The sequence below is a fragment of the Musca autumnalis genome, unplaced genomic scaffold (assembly GCF_047663935.1).
Source record: "Musca autumnalis isolate F117 unplaced genomic scaffold, ASM4766393v1 scaffold_5, whole genome shotgun sequence".
In the NCBI taxonomy this organism is placed as follows: domain Eukaryota; kingdom Metazoa; phylum Arthropoda; class Insecta; order Diptera; family Muscidae; genus Musca; species Musca autumnalis.
In genome coordinates this window covers 211607533-211622293 of record NW_027412088.1, presented here as the reverse complement: position 1 = coordinate 211622293, position 14761 = coordinate 211607533, and positions in this window count along the sequence as shown.

Genomic DNA, 14761 nt, shown 5'->3' with positions numbered 1-14761 from the left:
GTGATAGGAGCTGATCATTTGCCCAAGGCGTAATTAAAGATTTTGATGATACTTGAGCTACTTTAGTACTTGTATTCTTTTTAATTATTTCTTTCATATTGAAAGTAAGATTCTCAAGGTCAGTTGAAGGATTCCCAGAAGTAGTGCAGTTTCCCAGGAAACTTTGAATATTTGTTGCTATATTAGCATAATTATAATGCTTTGTGACTCTTTTGCTTACTTGTATATTTGTACTTGTACACCATATTATGTTGTGATCTGGTATACCGCATTCCACTGACGCAACATTCAACCTATTTGCAACATTGCTATATACGTGATCAATAGATTTTTTGCTAATTGGGCGTGAAATGAGTTTATGGCACGATTTATAATCGACACTAGATAGAACCGACAAAACATCGCAATAATCTGAAGGCATTAACTGGTCAATATTCGAATCGCCAACAATGATGGAAGCTGTACGACAGGCACCACACAATTCATTTTCTAAATATGTGATAAAAGAGTTTAAACTACATTTAGGAGACCGGTAAAATGAGGTTAATCTTAATGGCGAGCCGTTTATTAAAAGGCCTTTTAATGAAATTCTAATGGCATCAATGAAGTTTTTACTTTCGCAAAATTCTACTTCATATGAAAGATTATCACGTATGTACATGGAGGTACCACCATACCCATCATTACGGCAGCAGTGCACTACATTATATCCACTAATGCAATATATTTGAGTCATATCTCGTTGAAACCAAGTTTCTTGAACTGCAATTATGTTCGGTAAAAACGGAATTTGAGCTATCAGCGATCTGAATTGATTGAATTTGTAAACAGAAGAGATGCTTCTGACGTTTACAGACATTATATTGAACATATTATCATTATGATTAAAAAAATTTTCAATAAAATCATCTATATTTTCAAAGTAGGTATTGTTTAACATTATATGCATTTAGATAAAAGTAAATGAATTCCAAAAATGAATATTGTACAATATGATTTAATTATGATTGACAGGAGACACAAAGTCATTTTGAATATCATCATCATTATCATCAGCGTCTACATCCTCTTCATCATCATCTGGAAGTGGCACTACCCTCATTGATTTTCTTCCTTGAATGTTGTTGGTTGTGGCTTCAATCAAGATCTCATCGACATCCTCCTTCTTACGAATAATCTTCGGCTTACTAATCGCACTCTTTTTGACATAAATTTTATTGACGTTGGTGTAAATATGGTTATAACCCACTGATTTTAATGTTTTTGAATAATTAAATAGTTCTAACGATTCTTTCGACAGGAAGTCATTAACATAAATTGATTTTGTATTATCGTTCTCTTTCAGTTTATTTTTTGCTTCCATAAGCTTATTTTTTTACCATTTTTGAGTTGAACTTCACAATTAAGGATTGGCTTTTATTATTTAGATTTCTCCTTTTCAGAAAATACGCTTCCTCAATATTTTCTTCTGCAATATTGACTCCGACACTTTGAGAAAGTTCGATTACAGTTTGTGTAGCATTTTTATTATCATTGGTTATTATTCCGTTTATAACGCAGTCGTTTTTGACTCTCTGGTCGTTTAACATTTTTACCGACTCTTTTAGTGCTCTTACTTCGGATTTTAGCTTCAAATTCTCTTTCTCCACACTTTCGATTCTTTTCGTGTTGACACTTATACTTTTCACCAATTCCTCAAATTTAGCAGACATAAACTCGACAGAATCTGCCAGTCGATCAATTTTGTCTAACTTGTCTTCCATTCTTTGTAACTGCTCATTGACTCACTCTTAACACTGCAAACGTCGCATTCATACTCTTCTGTTTCATGATTTAATAAATATTCATATCGTTTTCTGTCTAATTTTGTGCACGACAAATGGTAGGTTTTTAAGCATTTATCACATTCAATGAAGTTATCCTTTCCATTTTTTACTTCCAATTTACATTGGGCACAAACAATTTTTTTCTGTTTAACACTTCTTCTACCGGTTGTTGATGGCATTTTCTTTATATGTTAATAAATGTATTGAAAAGAGAGTACCCTGCCAGCAATTGGAAGTGAGTTTTATCTAATTTTATAAATGAGAATCTTTTTGGTGTCTAATTTTCTGTAAAAATGCGACATTTGTCTAATATACAACAACAATTACATTGTTATCCCATTTGCATCGTATTCAGTCAAAATTTAGATAAAAATACGATAGGCAAATAACAACAATAACATATGTATCTAAAAATAAATGTAAGCTATCTCATTTATATCCCAATGAAGGACGGAAATTAGATAGACATATCTATTTTCCATCCTTTATTTGGATAGAAATTAGACAGCATACATTTATTTTTAGAATTGTTGTAAGTTGAACAAATAAGACATTTGTGCACAGATGATTATATGAGACGGTGGTGCAATGGTAGGCATGCTCGCTTTGCAATCTGAATGTCCGGGGTTCGATTACCAGGTCAGGCGACATCACATTTTTCAAATGAAAAAAATAATATGAGCGACAAAAATTCTAAAAACATAACTTGCATAAAATATAATAAAATATAATGAATTATAAATAAAAAACCAAAAAGCCAAAAATAAATCAAACAAAGGATTAACGACCAATGGGTCAACAATAATAACACATAAAAAAAAAAATTAAATCAAATCAAATCAAATAAATAAAAAAGAAAGAAAAAATAATTTTTTTCTTTTTATTTATTATTATTTTTATTAATGTTTTAGCTTATATTAATGCTTTATAGCTTATAATAATTTTGTCATTCAAAAAAAATGTCGACTGGCCTGGGAATCGAACCCGGGCATTCAGATTGCAAAGCAAGCATGCTTACCATTGCACCACCCATATTATCGTTTTAATAACTTTCTGCAGTGTCCAATGAGACACTCAAAAAAGTATCTAATGAGTGGAACAGTTCCTCCCGAGAGCATGATCTTATTGGATAAGAATGCGACTATCGCATTCGTTTGTGCAATCTAATTGAAGTGACTCATTTGACAAGAAACAGATAGCAAATGTTTGCAGGGTAAATAAACGTATTTTCAGTTTAGTCACAAATACAGACACATGCGATCTTCACTTCCGGTTGATTTTAGTTTGGGAAAATCAAAGTATACTTTTGGGATGACTTCTAAAATACTTTTATCATCCTTATTTAATTAATTTTAAATTAAGATTAGAGCATACTTTTAGGGTTTTTTTTTATAAAAAAGCTTTTTATTGATTTTCGAAAAAACTCTCTTTTTAGCACTTTTTATGAATTTTTAAACGTCAAATGTTCTCAGAGCACTCTCACTTTGTTTTGTTTTCTTTTATGCTGCCACTAATTATTCATATTTATCATATTCCTCATTAAAATTAAAGTTTCAAAAAACAGCCTTTAAGTGTTGAAATTGAAAAAATTGTGCTATACAACACTGCACAGTTTTCAAAATAATGTCACTTTCACTTTTCTTTTACTCAAACGCACTTAAAGCATAGCCGACCAAGAAGAGCGAGCGCTTTAATTGTTTATGTGTGGGTAAAATTACACTGACAGAACAGAACAGGGTGATGATTTTCATATTGAGTATGAAATGAAAAACACAGGAAAAAAGTTGTCACGGCGTGTTAGCGTTCAGAGCCAAACATAGTGGTGGGTGTGTGGGTTCGAATCGTTGGCTTTCCTTTTTCATTTGCATTATAGATCATAAAAAAGCTCGATTAATAAATTAAAAAAAATTAATACTAAAAATGATCTTCGCCTAAAAAGGCAAAATTTTCAAATAGAAAAAATATATTGTTGGCGCGTTCGCTTTGTATGACTAAAATTAAAAATAATATGCAGTGAATCACAGTCAAAAGTATCCACTTCAGTTTCTTTTATTAAAACTGCGATTGCTAAGAGTTGATTAATGATTGCGATTTCGTTCTTTTTATATTTGTACATTAGGGTCTTAACTTAAATAAAATAAAATTAACGAAATTCGGGTAAATTTAGATAAAAAAATAAAAATTGTTAAACAACATCGATTTCAACCGCACAGTGAAAATTATCAACTCATATTATTTTTTTCGCACATTTCCCGTCATTAAATGATATTTTGTATGCGTATTATAATGACTCCTAAGATAAGATGGATATATGTACATTTTTTATTGTTGCATTGCAGACGAGGCATTCTGCGTCATTAACAAAAAATCATTTTCAAATTCTTCCCTCCACATATTTGCTGTACAACTGCAAAATCTTTTCAGTGTACACAAAAAAAAACAAATAAAGCGGCATCAACCTGCTTGCATGACATTCAGTATAAAACTGAAGTAAAAAAAATCAAAACATTTGCTCTCTTACTTTGCGTTCGGGTCGCGTGTGTGTGATTTGCCGAAAAACTTCGTAACCAAATCAATACCCACGAACGGGTTTGACTTAAAGCCATCAGAAATCGTTTTTTTATTCGGAACCTTTAGCAAACACGTCCGTATTGTTACACTCTCTTTCCTCCTTAACCTTGGGGCCTTTTGGTTTAATTTAAAACAATTTGATTTAATTTCTGTGATATTAATTCTTTGGTTTTCGTTTTATTTTATGTTTCTTTTCAACATAGCCTTTTAGGTTTTAATTCTAGTTTCGTACTTTTTTTATACTGTAGATTTATTTTCCTTTAATGTAGGTTTTAGTTTCTAGGTTAAGTTTTAGGGCCAATTGTAGGTTTCACAAGTTTTAGGTTAGTTCAATTTTATAGCTTTTAATTATTTCAATTTCGTATGTACAGGTTTTAACAGTATTTTATAGGTTTTAGTTCAAATTTAGTAGGTTTTAACTTAGCACAATTGTTTAGATATAATTAGCAAAATTCATTAGGTTTAGGGTTTTATTTTAGGCAATAAATTTTAGCTTGTAGAATGAAATAGGATTTTTACAATTCACTTTAGGTATGTTTCACAATTCTAGGTTATATATGGTAAGTATTTTTATATAGCACGTAAGTATTTATTCTTTAGCAAGTAAGTATTTATTCTTTAGCAGGTAAGTATTTTTTCTTTAACAGGTAAGTTTTACTTTTTAGGTACAGTTAGTCAACTTAATTATTGCAAAACCAAAATTATTAGATAATTCTAAATATAACATCATTTTATTGGTATAAATAAATATCATTATTAATATTTTTCTTACACATGTTTATTAATATAATAAAATAAAAAGTAGCCAAATTTCACTAAACATTTTCTTAAATTTAACAAACATGAGTACAACTCATTATTTGGACTGTCAACTAAAGAATTGCAAAATTACAACTTTTCAGTCTTTCACGGTATTTTTCGAAAAGTTGGTTCTAATATTTCGTAAGCCGAACTTTGACATAAAAAATAGCTTGTAAACATATCTGAATTTAATTAATAAGTTTCGGAATGTCATATTCCAATGGTATTTTTGCCATTCTTTTTTATTACATTTTATTTAGTCCCCTAGGTTAGTGGGCGGCCTATTCCCAACTTTTTTTTCAGGTGTACCCATGAATTGTCGATCTAGACATTGGAACGTGGTGTAAATTACTTTGGTACACTTGTATAACAACCAAGTCTTACATAAATTAGATTTATGCTTAGGGGCGTTGTCTTGGAAGTACTTAAATATATTACAATTTGTTTGAATTTTCAGGGCCAATAGACCCAAATTTCTTGACGCTTTTGGTTAAATCTTTTCTTAAAACCTCCTTTGTCATTGTTTCTTCCACAATAAAGATTTTACCAACGTCACTGCTTGGTATATAACTGACAGTTTTCCGAACTTTACGGTATGTATTAAATTTTTGTTTTCCATGTCTTTTAAGGTCCATTGTGATAGTACAACATTATTTTAGTCTCATCAGAAAATATAACGTCATCCCAATACTAAAGATGGCGTGAAAACTTGTCTATAACAAGTCTGAATAGTTTCTATATATTGTGATGGGAGGGCAATGGTTTTTACCTAGTCACTCGTGATGAGTGCTTGTTATTATGTAGCACTTTTCTGACTTTTCCATGTGGCACACTTACTCCAAAATCATTTTTAATTAGAAAAAGCTATTTTCTGGTGCTGCTTTGGGCTATTTCGTTAATTTCTTTAAACATTCTACAGTCAATTCGTGTGGTTGCTATTTTTGGACCTGCCATGTAACGTCTTCAGTTTTAGCCTGCCTTCTTTCTCGGTGCGATATATGATGTTGTATACACTTATCAGCTTATGAGAGGCGATTTTAGGGATTTCTCTGTCGGATTTACCATTATTATAATTGGAATAGACCAAATGTACCATACTTTACGAAATCCGTTTACTTGACTTTCTCCTTTTCTGAATATACCGTATATGTTACACACACACAATAATTAATTTATGATGAAAAATTATGTATCTACATGTCCACATACCATAAAAGTCATAAAAATCCTTAATTGCAAAAAACGGTGGGAAAATCCTGCGATTTTATTGCACATTCATTCATTTTGCAATTATTTAGTGGACACCACAAAAACCAGGTGTATGTCCTTTTTGCCCATTGTTTTTGTTATTTCTGACCGTTTTCGGCATTTGTTGGCTTGATGTTGTCATTAACAAGTAAATCAAAAAATATTCACAAAAAACCCAACATTTTTGAAATGATTTCTTGTAGTAAATTCCAGTTAAACATCTAAATTTGTAAAAATTTATTGTTTGCAATAATATAGTTGACTAACTGTAAGTATTTTAACTCTAGGTTTTAAGTTTTAATTTGTTCTTTTAACTTGTGATATGTTTGTATGTACAATGTTGTCTATTTGTTATATTCGATTGGTATATGTGTTGTTTGTTAACTTTGTGTACTTAAACTTTTCACAGGCACTGGGGGGAGAAAATGTTCCGTCGCTTTTAATGTTGACTTTACGAATGACAAATTTCCAAATTGCAATCCAACTGCAAACCTGTTTGCCGGTCTGCAGTTGGAAATGTTTATATATTTACTTTCGTAAATAGATCAAAAAACCGTTGTTCGGTGGTAGTGTGTGCGTGAGGAAACATAAAATACAAACTTACACCACACCGCCACCACCAACAATTTCAACGGCGTTCACGCATAAATTCTTAACACAGGTTCACACCAGGGTATTAAACCCTGAATGTGTTTACATTGTCGTAAACAACACCCTTTTTTACATTTCTAAATATTTAAATATACATAACTTTCCATTTTCTTTTTTAAAAGATTTTGTTCTTCAATTTTTTTTTGAGAATGACAGAAAACAGCTGTTAAATTTATGTTTACATACGAGAATGCCGTATCAAATAGAGCGCTCCCTAAATGAAAAATGTACATATGAGTTGCCAAATCATTTTGATAGATGCAAATTTTCATAGTGGTCACACTATGTGTACAACATTCGCAGGTAGAAAATTTGACATCTCATACGACATTGATAGATGGTGTAAACAACCCTTTAGATGTGATTTGGTACGTCCCGTCGTTATTTAGGTTTAGCAGTAACTCATATTTTTCCGTTTTTTTTTTCACTCACAAAAATCCATTTTGTTTTTTGTATCAAATGTTGTTTGTGTGTGTGACAAACAAACAAAACTTTTGATTTTTCACATATTTTCCTTATATTTTTGGTTTTCATAACAAAAAAATACAAACGAAATCGTATGAAAAAGGCGTTAGGAAAGACCCATCGTTTTGAAACGAAAATCTGTTATTTGTTAAAGAATTTCGCTAAAAACACAACATATGGAAAATCATTTAGCGACATTTTTGAATGGTCATTCATGTAAAAGCGCGTCGTACATGATAGATATCATCATCCCAAATTAATTTTTGGCATTTTTTGAAAATTGTTTTTATAATTTGTCTGTATATTGCAAGAAAAAGAGAGAAATGGAAAAGCGGGAGTGTGAAAAAATCGAGATGTAGGGTAAGTGCACCTAATGTCGGCATGTACCAGTAGTCGGCACCTTTTGAATTTGAACTCAAATAACTGAAAATTAAGAAAACAAAATAGAAAATAATCTTAAAAATACTTTAACAATATTGTCAGCTAACTTTATATAAAATTTCATTGAGCTAGGACCAATTTTTATATCGAAATTTAAGTTTTTGTCAGTGAAGGGTTTTCACCACAACCGAAAATGCATGTTTCTTAAGAAAAAAATTGTGGAGATGTTAACCTTATAAGCTCTGTAATTATATTAAAATAAAGAAATTTTCCACAACATTTTTGTTATAAAGGTAGAGAACAGTTAAAAGAACACTTTAGGAAAAGAAATTTTTAAAAAATATTTATAATTGTGCAATTTTTGCTGATGCCGACTTTAGGGACAAAAAATATAAAATTTGCCTGAAGTCGGCATGGGGTTATAAACATTGGTTTTTATCGATTACTTTTAGCTAAAAATTATAAAAAATACTAAAGAAATACTTTAAAGGCTAATTAATAAAAAAATTGTTTCAATTTGAAAGGAACTTTAGCGATTTAAAGCAATATTAGCCATGATTTGAAGTACGTACGTTGTGGGGTGCCGACAACTGGGTCATTTCATGCCGACTATTGGTACGACCTAATTTATTTAAACAATATGTTTAAATTTCCTTATTTTTTGAAGTAAAATCAATAGAAATTTATATAATAAACTAGAAATGTATAAATAACAAATGCTTAAGCTATTGTTCTTTCAAATATTTAAGAAAAAATATAAAGTATGAATTTTTTCTTTATTTAAATATAACATGCCGACTACTGGATCATATCATGCCGACTATTGGGTAATGGTGCCGACTACTGGTGAAAAAACAGTATATCACTAAAATTGTAATTTTTGCATGTTGAACAGAAATAATCAAAAAAATTGTTTATATAATCTAAAACTACACAAAATAACGAATTATAACAACTTAAATTCAAGTTGATTGGACATTTAGACTCGGAATTACATACGGCTAAAGATACGAGAATCCGTTTTTTTTTTCACTCACAAAAATCCATTTTGTTTTTTGTATCAAATGTTGTTTGTGTGTGTGACAAACAAACAAAACTTTTGATTTTTCACATATTTTCCTTATATTTTTGGTTTTCATAACAAAAAAATACAAACGAAATCGTATGAAAAAGGCGTTAGGAAAGACCCATCGTTTTGAAACGAAAATCTGTTATTTGTTAAAGAATTTCGCTAAAAACACAACATATGGAAAATCATTTAGCGACATTTTTGAATGGTCATTCATGTAAAAGCGCGTCGTACATGATAGATATCATCATCCCAAATTAATTTTTGGCATTTTTTGAAAATTGTTTTTATAATTTGTCTGTATATTGCAAGAAAAAGAGAGAAATGGAAAAGCGGGAGTGTGAAAAAATCGAGATGTAGGGTAAGTGCACCTAATGTCGGCATGTACCAGTAGTCGGCACCTTTTGAATTTGAACTCAAATAACTGAAAATTAAGAAAACAAAATAGAAAATAATCTTAAAAATACTTTAACAATATTGTCAGCTAACTTTATATAAAATTTCATTGAGCTAGGACCAATTTTTATATCGAAATTTAAGTTTTTGTCAGTGAAGGGTTTTCACCACAACCGAAAATGCATGTTTCTTAAGAAAAAAATTGTGGAGATGTTAACCTTATAAGCTCTGTAATTATATTAAAATAAAGAAATTTTCCACAACATTTTTGTTATAAAGGTAGAGAACAGTTAAAAGAACACTTTAGGAAAAGAAATTTTTAAAAAATATTTATAATTGTGCAATTTTTGCTGATGCCGACTTTAGGGACAAAAAATATAAAATTTGCCTGAAGTCGGCATGGGGTTATAAACATTGGTTTTTATCGATTACTTTTAGCTAAAAATTATAAAAAATACTAAAGAAATACTTTAAAGGCTAATTAATAAAAAAATTGTTTCAATTTGAAAGGAACTTTAGCGATTTAAAGCAATATTAGCCATGATTTGAAGTACGTACGTTGTGGGGTGCCGACAACTGGGTCATTTCATGCCGACTATTGGTACGACCTAATTTATTTAAACAATATGTTTAAATTTCCTTATTTTTTGAAGTAAAATCAATAGAAATTTATATAATAAACTAGAAATGTATAAATAACAAATGCTTAAGCTATTGTTCTTTCAAATATTTAAGAAAAAATATAAAGTATGAATTTTTTCTTTATTTAAATATAACATGCCGACTACTGGATCATATCATGCCGACTATTGGGTAATGGTGCCGACTACTGGTGAAAAAACAGTATATCACTAAAATTGTAATTTTTGCATGTTGAACAGAAATAATCAAAAAAATTGTTTATATAATCTAAAACTACACAAAATAACGAATTATAACAACTTAAATTCAAGTTGATTGGACATTTAGACTCGGAATTACATACGGCTAAAGATACGAGAATCCTTAAAGTGCCGACTACTGGTGCACTTACCCTACAGGAGCCAGAATGAAGTTTGAAAATTCTACCAAAGAGTGAAACATCAAACATATAGCTTTGGTACAGGCACATCCTCCTGTAGAGACCAGCAAGGTAATCTGGTAACAGATACAGATAGCGTGCTCAGGATATGGAAGGAACATTTCTCCAATCTGCTAGTATCCAATAGTAGCGAAGACGATGATACCACAGATCCAATCCCAGAAGATGGTATTGAATGTATACCGCCCAGCCAAGATGAGGTAAAGACAGCAATAAATCGGCTGAAGAATAATACGGCAGCAGGAGCCGATGGCTTACCAGCCGAGCTGTTCAAAACCGGAGGCGACACGCTGATAAGGTGTATGCATCAGCTAGTTAGCACCATCTGGCAGGAAGAACGCGTACCCGACGATTGGAACCTGAGCATTCTATGTCCGGTCCACAAGAAAGGAGATAAGACTGTATGCTCCAACTATAGGGGCATAAAGGCCTGCGTACATAAGCTGCTCTGCCTGATTGCCTTGCTTTCCTGCTTCATTTTTGACATAATAAAAATAAAAGAATAAAGAAGGCCGAGGAAATTTCGAACTGGGTTGCCCTTTTCTTTTCTATTCTTTTATCAGAAGTAAGCAAGGTAAGCAGGCAAGGCAGCTTATGTACGCAGGCCTTTAGTCTTCTCCCTATTGCCTATAAGATAGTGTCAGGGATATTGTGCGAACGACTAAAGCCAATGTTCAACGAAATAATTGGACCATACCAATGTGGCTTTAGACCTGGCAAGTCCACTATTGACCAGATATTTATCCTGCGGCAAATCCTGAAGAAGACCCAAGAGATGCAGATCGACACCCACCACCTTTTTGTCGATTATAAAGCAGCCTTCGACAGCCCGCTGCGTTCAAATGTATTCCAAGCCATGTCTGAATTTGGTATCTCCGCAAAGCTCATCCGGCTTTGTAAAATGACTTTAAAGGCCTGCGTACATAAGCTACTCTGCCTGATTGCCTTGCTTTCCTGCTTCATTTTTGACATAAGAAAAATAAAAGAATAAAGAAGGCCGAAGAAATTTCGAACTGGGTTGCCCTTTTATTTTTTATCAGAAGTAAGCAAGGTAAGCAGGCGAGGCAGCTTATGTACGCAGGCCTTAACTGACACGAAATCCTCAGTTAAAATAGGAAAGAATCTCTCCGAAGAGTTTTGTACCAAAAGAGGTTTCAGACAAGTGATCTCTTCAACATCCTGCTGGAAAAGGTTATACGAGAGGCAAACGCCAAAAGAAGTGACACAATCTACACCAATAGCCACATGTTACTTGCCTATGCTGATGACATAGACATCATGGGACGATCAGTAAAGGAAGTAACTGATACCTTTAGGAAGGTCGAAACAGAATCTGCGAAAGTGGGTCTGGCGGTAAACGGCGAAAAGACCAAATTGATGGTGTCGACGCGCAAACCCGTCCATAGAGCTCGGACCAACTGTGGAAGTTGGTACCTACAATTTTGAGGTAGTTAAAGACTTCGGGGTCGATTATGGATAGCAACCCAACTCCAGTTGCGTTGCCGACCACAAATTTAATAAGAGAAATTTCCATTTCCTCATTAGAATTCATAATTTTTACAATTAAATTATTAGTCAAAGGTTCAAAACACTGTTATTGAATGAATATGACAACAATTTCTGTCGTTTCACTTATTTTAATTGTATGATTTTCTGTTCTTGCAACGCAACTACAGTTGAGTTGCTATCCATAATCGACCCGTTCGTCTACCTCGGCACTGCCATAAACACAACAAACAACATCAGTTGTGAAATAAGAAGAATTGTATTGGCCAACAGATGCTATTATGGTCTAAGTAAGCAATTTAAAAACAAAGCCACATCTCGTCAAACAAAAATAACACTATACAAAACGCTGATACTACCCGTGCTAATGTATGGCTCCGAAGCATGGGTACTTGCGCAAGCAGATAAGGCAGCGCTTGGTGCGTTTGAGAGGAAAATTCTTCGAAAGATCTAAGGGCCGATTTGCGTTGACGGTGAATATCGACGTCGTATGAACCACGAGCTATATAAGCTATACAAAGACATGCATATAGTTAAACGTATCGAGATGCAACGATTGAATGGCTAGACCATATCATGAGAATGTGCGATGAACCCGCTAAAAAGGCGTATGAATACATGCCACATGGCGGTGCACGCAGAATCGGCAGGCCTAAGCTTCGATGGAGCATACAAGTGGATGAAGAAATGAAAAGGCGCGGTATTCCAAAAAGTCAAGCGAAAAACAGAGAGGAATGGAGATCTTTTCTTAGTTCGGTCTATGGAACAAATGTTCTGTAAAAATAAAATAAACGTAATGGGAATACTGATATCAAATGCCATTCAAATCCTTTTATGCTCTTAGTCCCCCATCTAAAAGAAATAAAAAATACAAAACGTTAATTATATTAAACGTATTAATTATTTATCAAATCAAACGTATTAATTATTTATTTTATTTATTTATTACATTTATTTATTACAAAGAATCCACATGAATATCATAGCTACTCGAAAATATAATTAAGTAATTACATATATTTTAATAATCCTAATAAGTTATATACATTAATGATTTTAAAGAATTAATTCAAATTTGTTTAAAATAACTAGCATAACATTATTTCATAGCTACTCGGCTATAAAGGAAGTATTATTTATAATGTCTGAATAATTTTAATAAGTAATGTAGTTTTTGTTTGAAACGTCTAGCATTACATTATTTCATAGCTACTCTGTTTACGACCTCTTCGGCAGCAACTCTAGCAAAATATCAAACTGTTTGCCATCTGGACACATTATGTGGCAGACATAATGCATATGTTAAAAAGTCCAACATTGCGGTTGCCGATAAAAACTGACATGCGTTCCACATATTCAATAGGGTTTCCAAGAATGATTTCGATGACAATATTGATAACTTATTGAGATGTTCTTGGTTTAAATCATGATCCACATTAGTGATGTCGGCCAAATTCTTACGCCTGAGTGCGGCTACAATTTTTGTCTAATTATTACACGCGGAAACCGGGAAAATTTGTAAATGCTGCGTAGCCTACTTTAAAGCAGTCGAGTTAGACCGTAGAAAATGGGTTCTAGATTTGTTAACTGACTGGGCTGTTGGATTGCCGACTTCCTTTTGGCCCAAAGCCTGAAGGGCACTAAGTATTAGTTTGTCTTTGTTCTCGAGTAAGCTCTGTAGAGAAAAATAAAAAAAGAAAACAATGATAACATAAAATATAAAAATGAATTTATTTTCCTACTTACCGTGTTACACTATAATTTAAACCACTATGTTAGGATTAAAACGTTCCAGCACTTCATAACGTTTGGCGCAAATTTGGCAATTATTCATAACCAAACGCAAGAGGTTACCCTCGGTTTCTTCGTCAGCACAGCTATTCAGCGGGACATAACGTTTGCCTCTTGGTGTATTAACTATTTGTATGTGGCATAATATACGCTTAACAGGATCTGGATAGTAAACTCAGTCATTGATGTTTGGAATTGATTACCAAAAAGTAATAAATTAGTGAAGTATTTCAATTTACCTATATTTTCCAAGCCGTTGTCTCTCGAATTCTTCCAAAGTTATTTGCAACTTCAATATTTTTATGTTTATGCCATAAACTGTGGGCTATATTATATTCTGTACAATTTCATGATGATTCAAAAAACCAATAACCTCCGCCACAACATTTACTTTATCCCACAAATAACTTTACAAATTGATTGGAAAATTTAATGGAGCGGAGTTATAATAAAATTCGAATGATGGTGATTTTAAAAATTTGGAAAAAGGGGAGTAAACGTATGACAGGCTTCAACACGGCATCATATGGGTGACGGTGTGACGTCATTAACAGCAGTGTTTCTATGTTTTGATTTTATTTTGTTTTGAGTCGTGTCTACCGCAGTCCTTTTTCTCCTCATTTTCTACCAGTATTGGGGATATTTTTTCGGCACATTCACACAAATTTGTTCGATTTCGGAACGAATTCGGTATCAGAATCGGAAAATTATGCAGAGTTTCATTCCGAATTCGAAAAGAAATCGGAAAAAATTATTAGCTGGGACTCCACACCTAAAACACCACCACACAATCAAATCTAATCGAGACATTACATTCCATCTACAGGGAAAACATACGGTTGCAGCCAACCTGTTACAACAACAAGTAGTTTAAAACACTTAATTCGTTACAAACATTCAAAATGACACAGTATCAAACACGGCAGTGCACATTTAAGATTTCGGCCCATACAGAACCGTAGAAAATACTAAAGT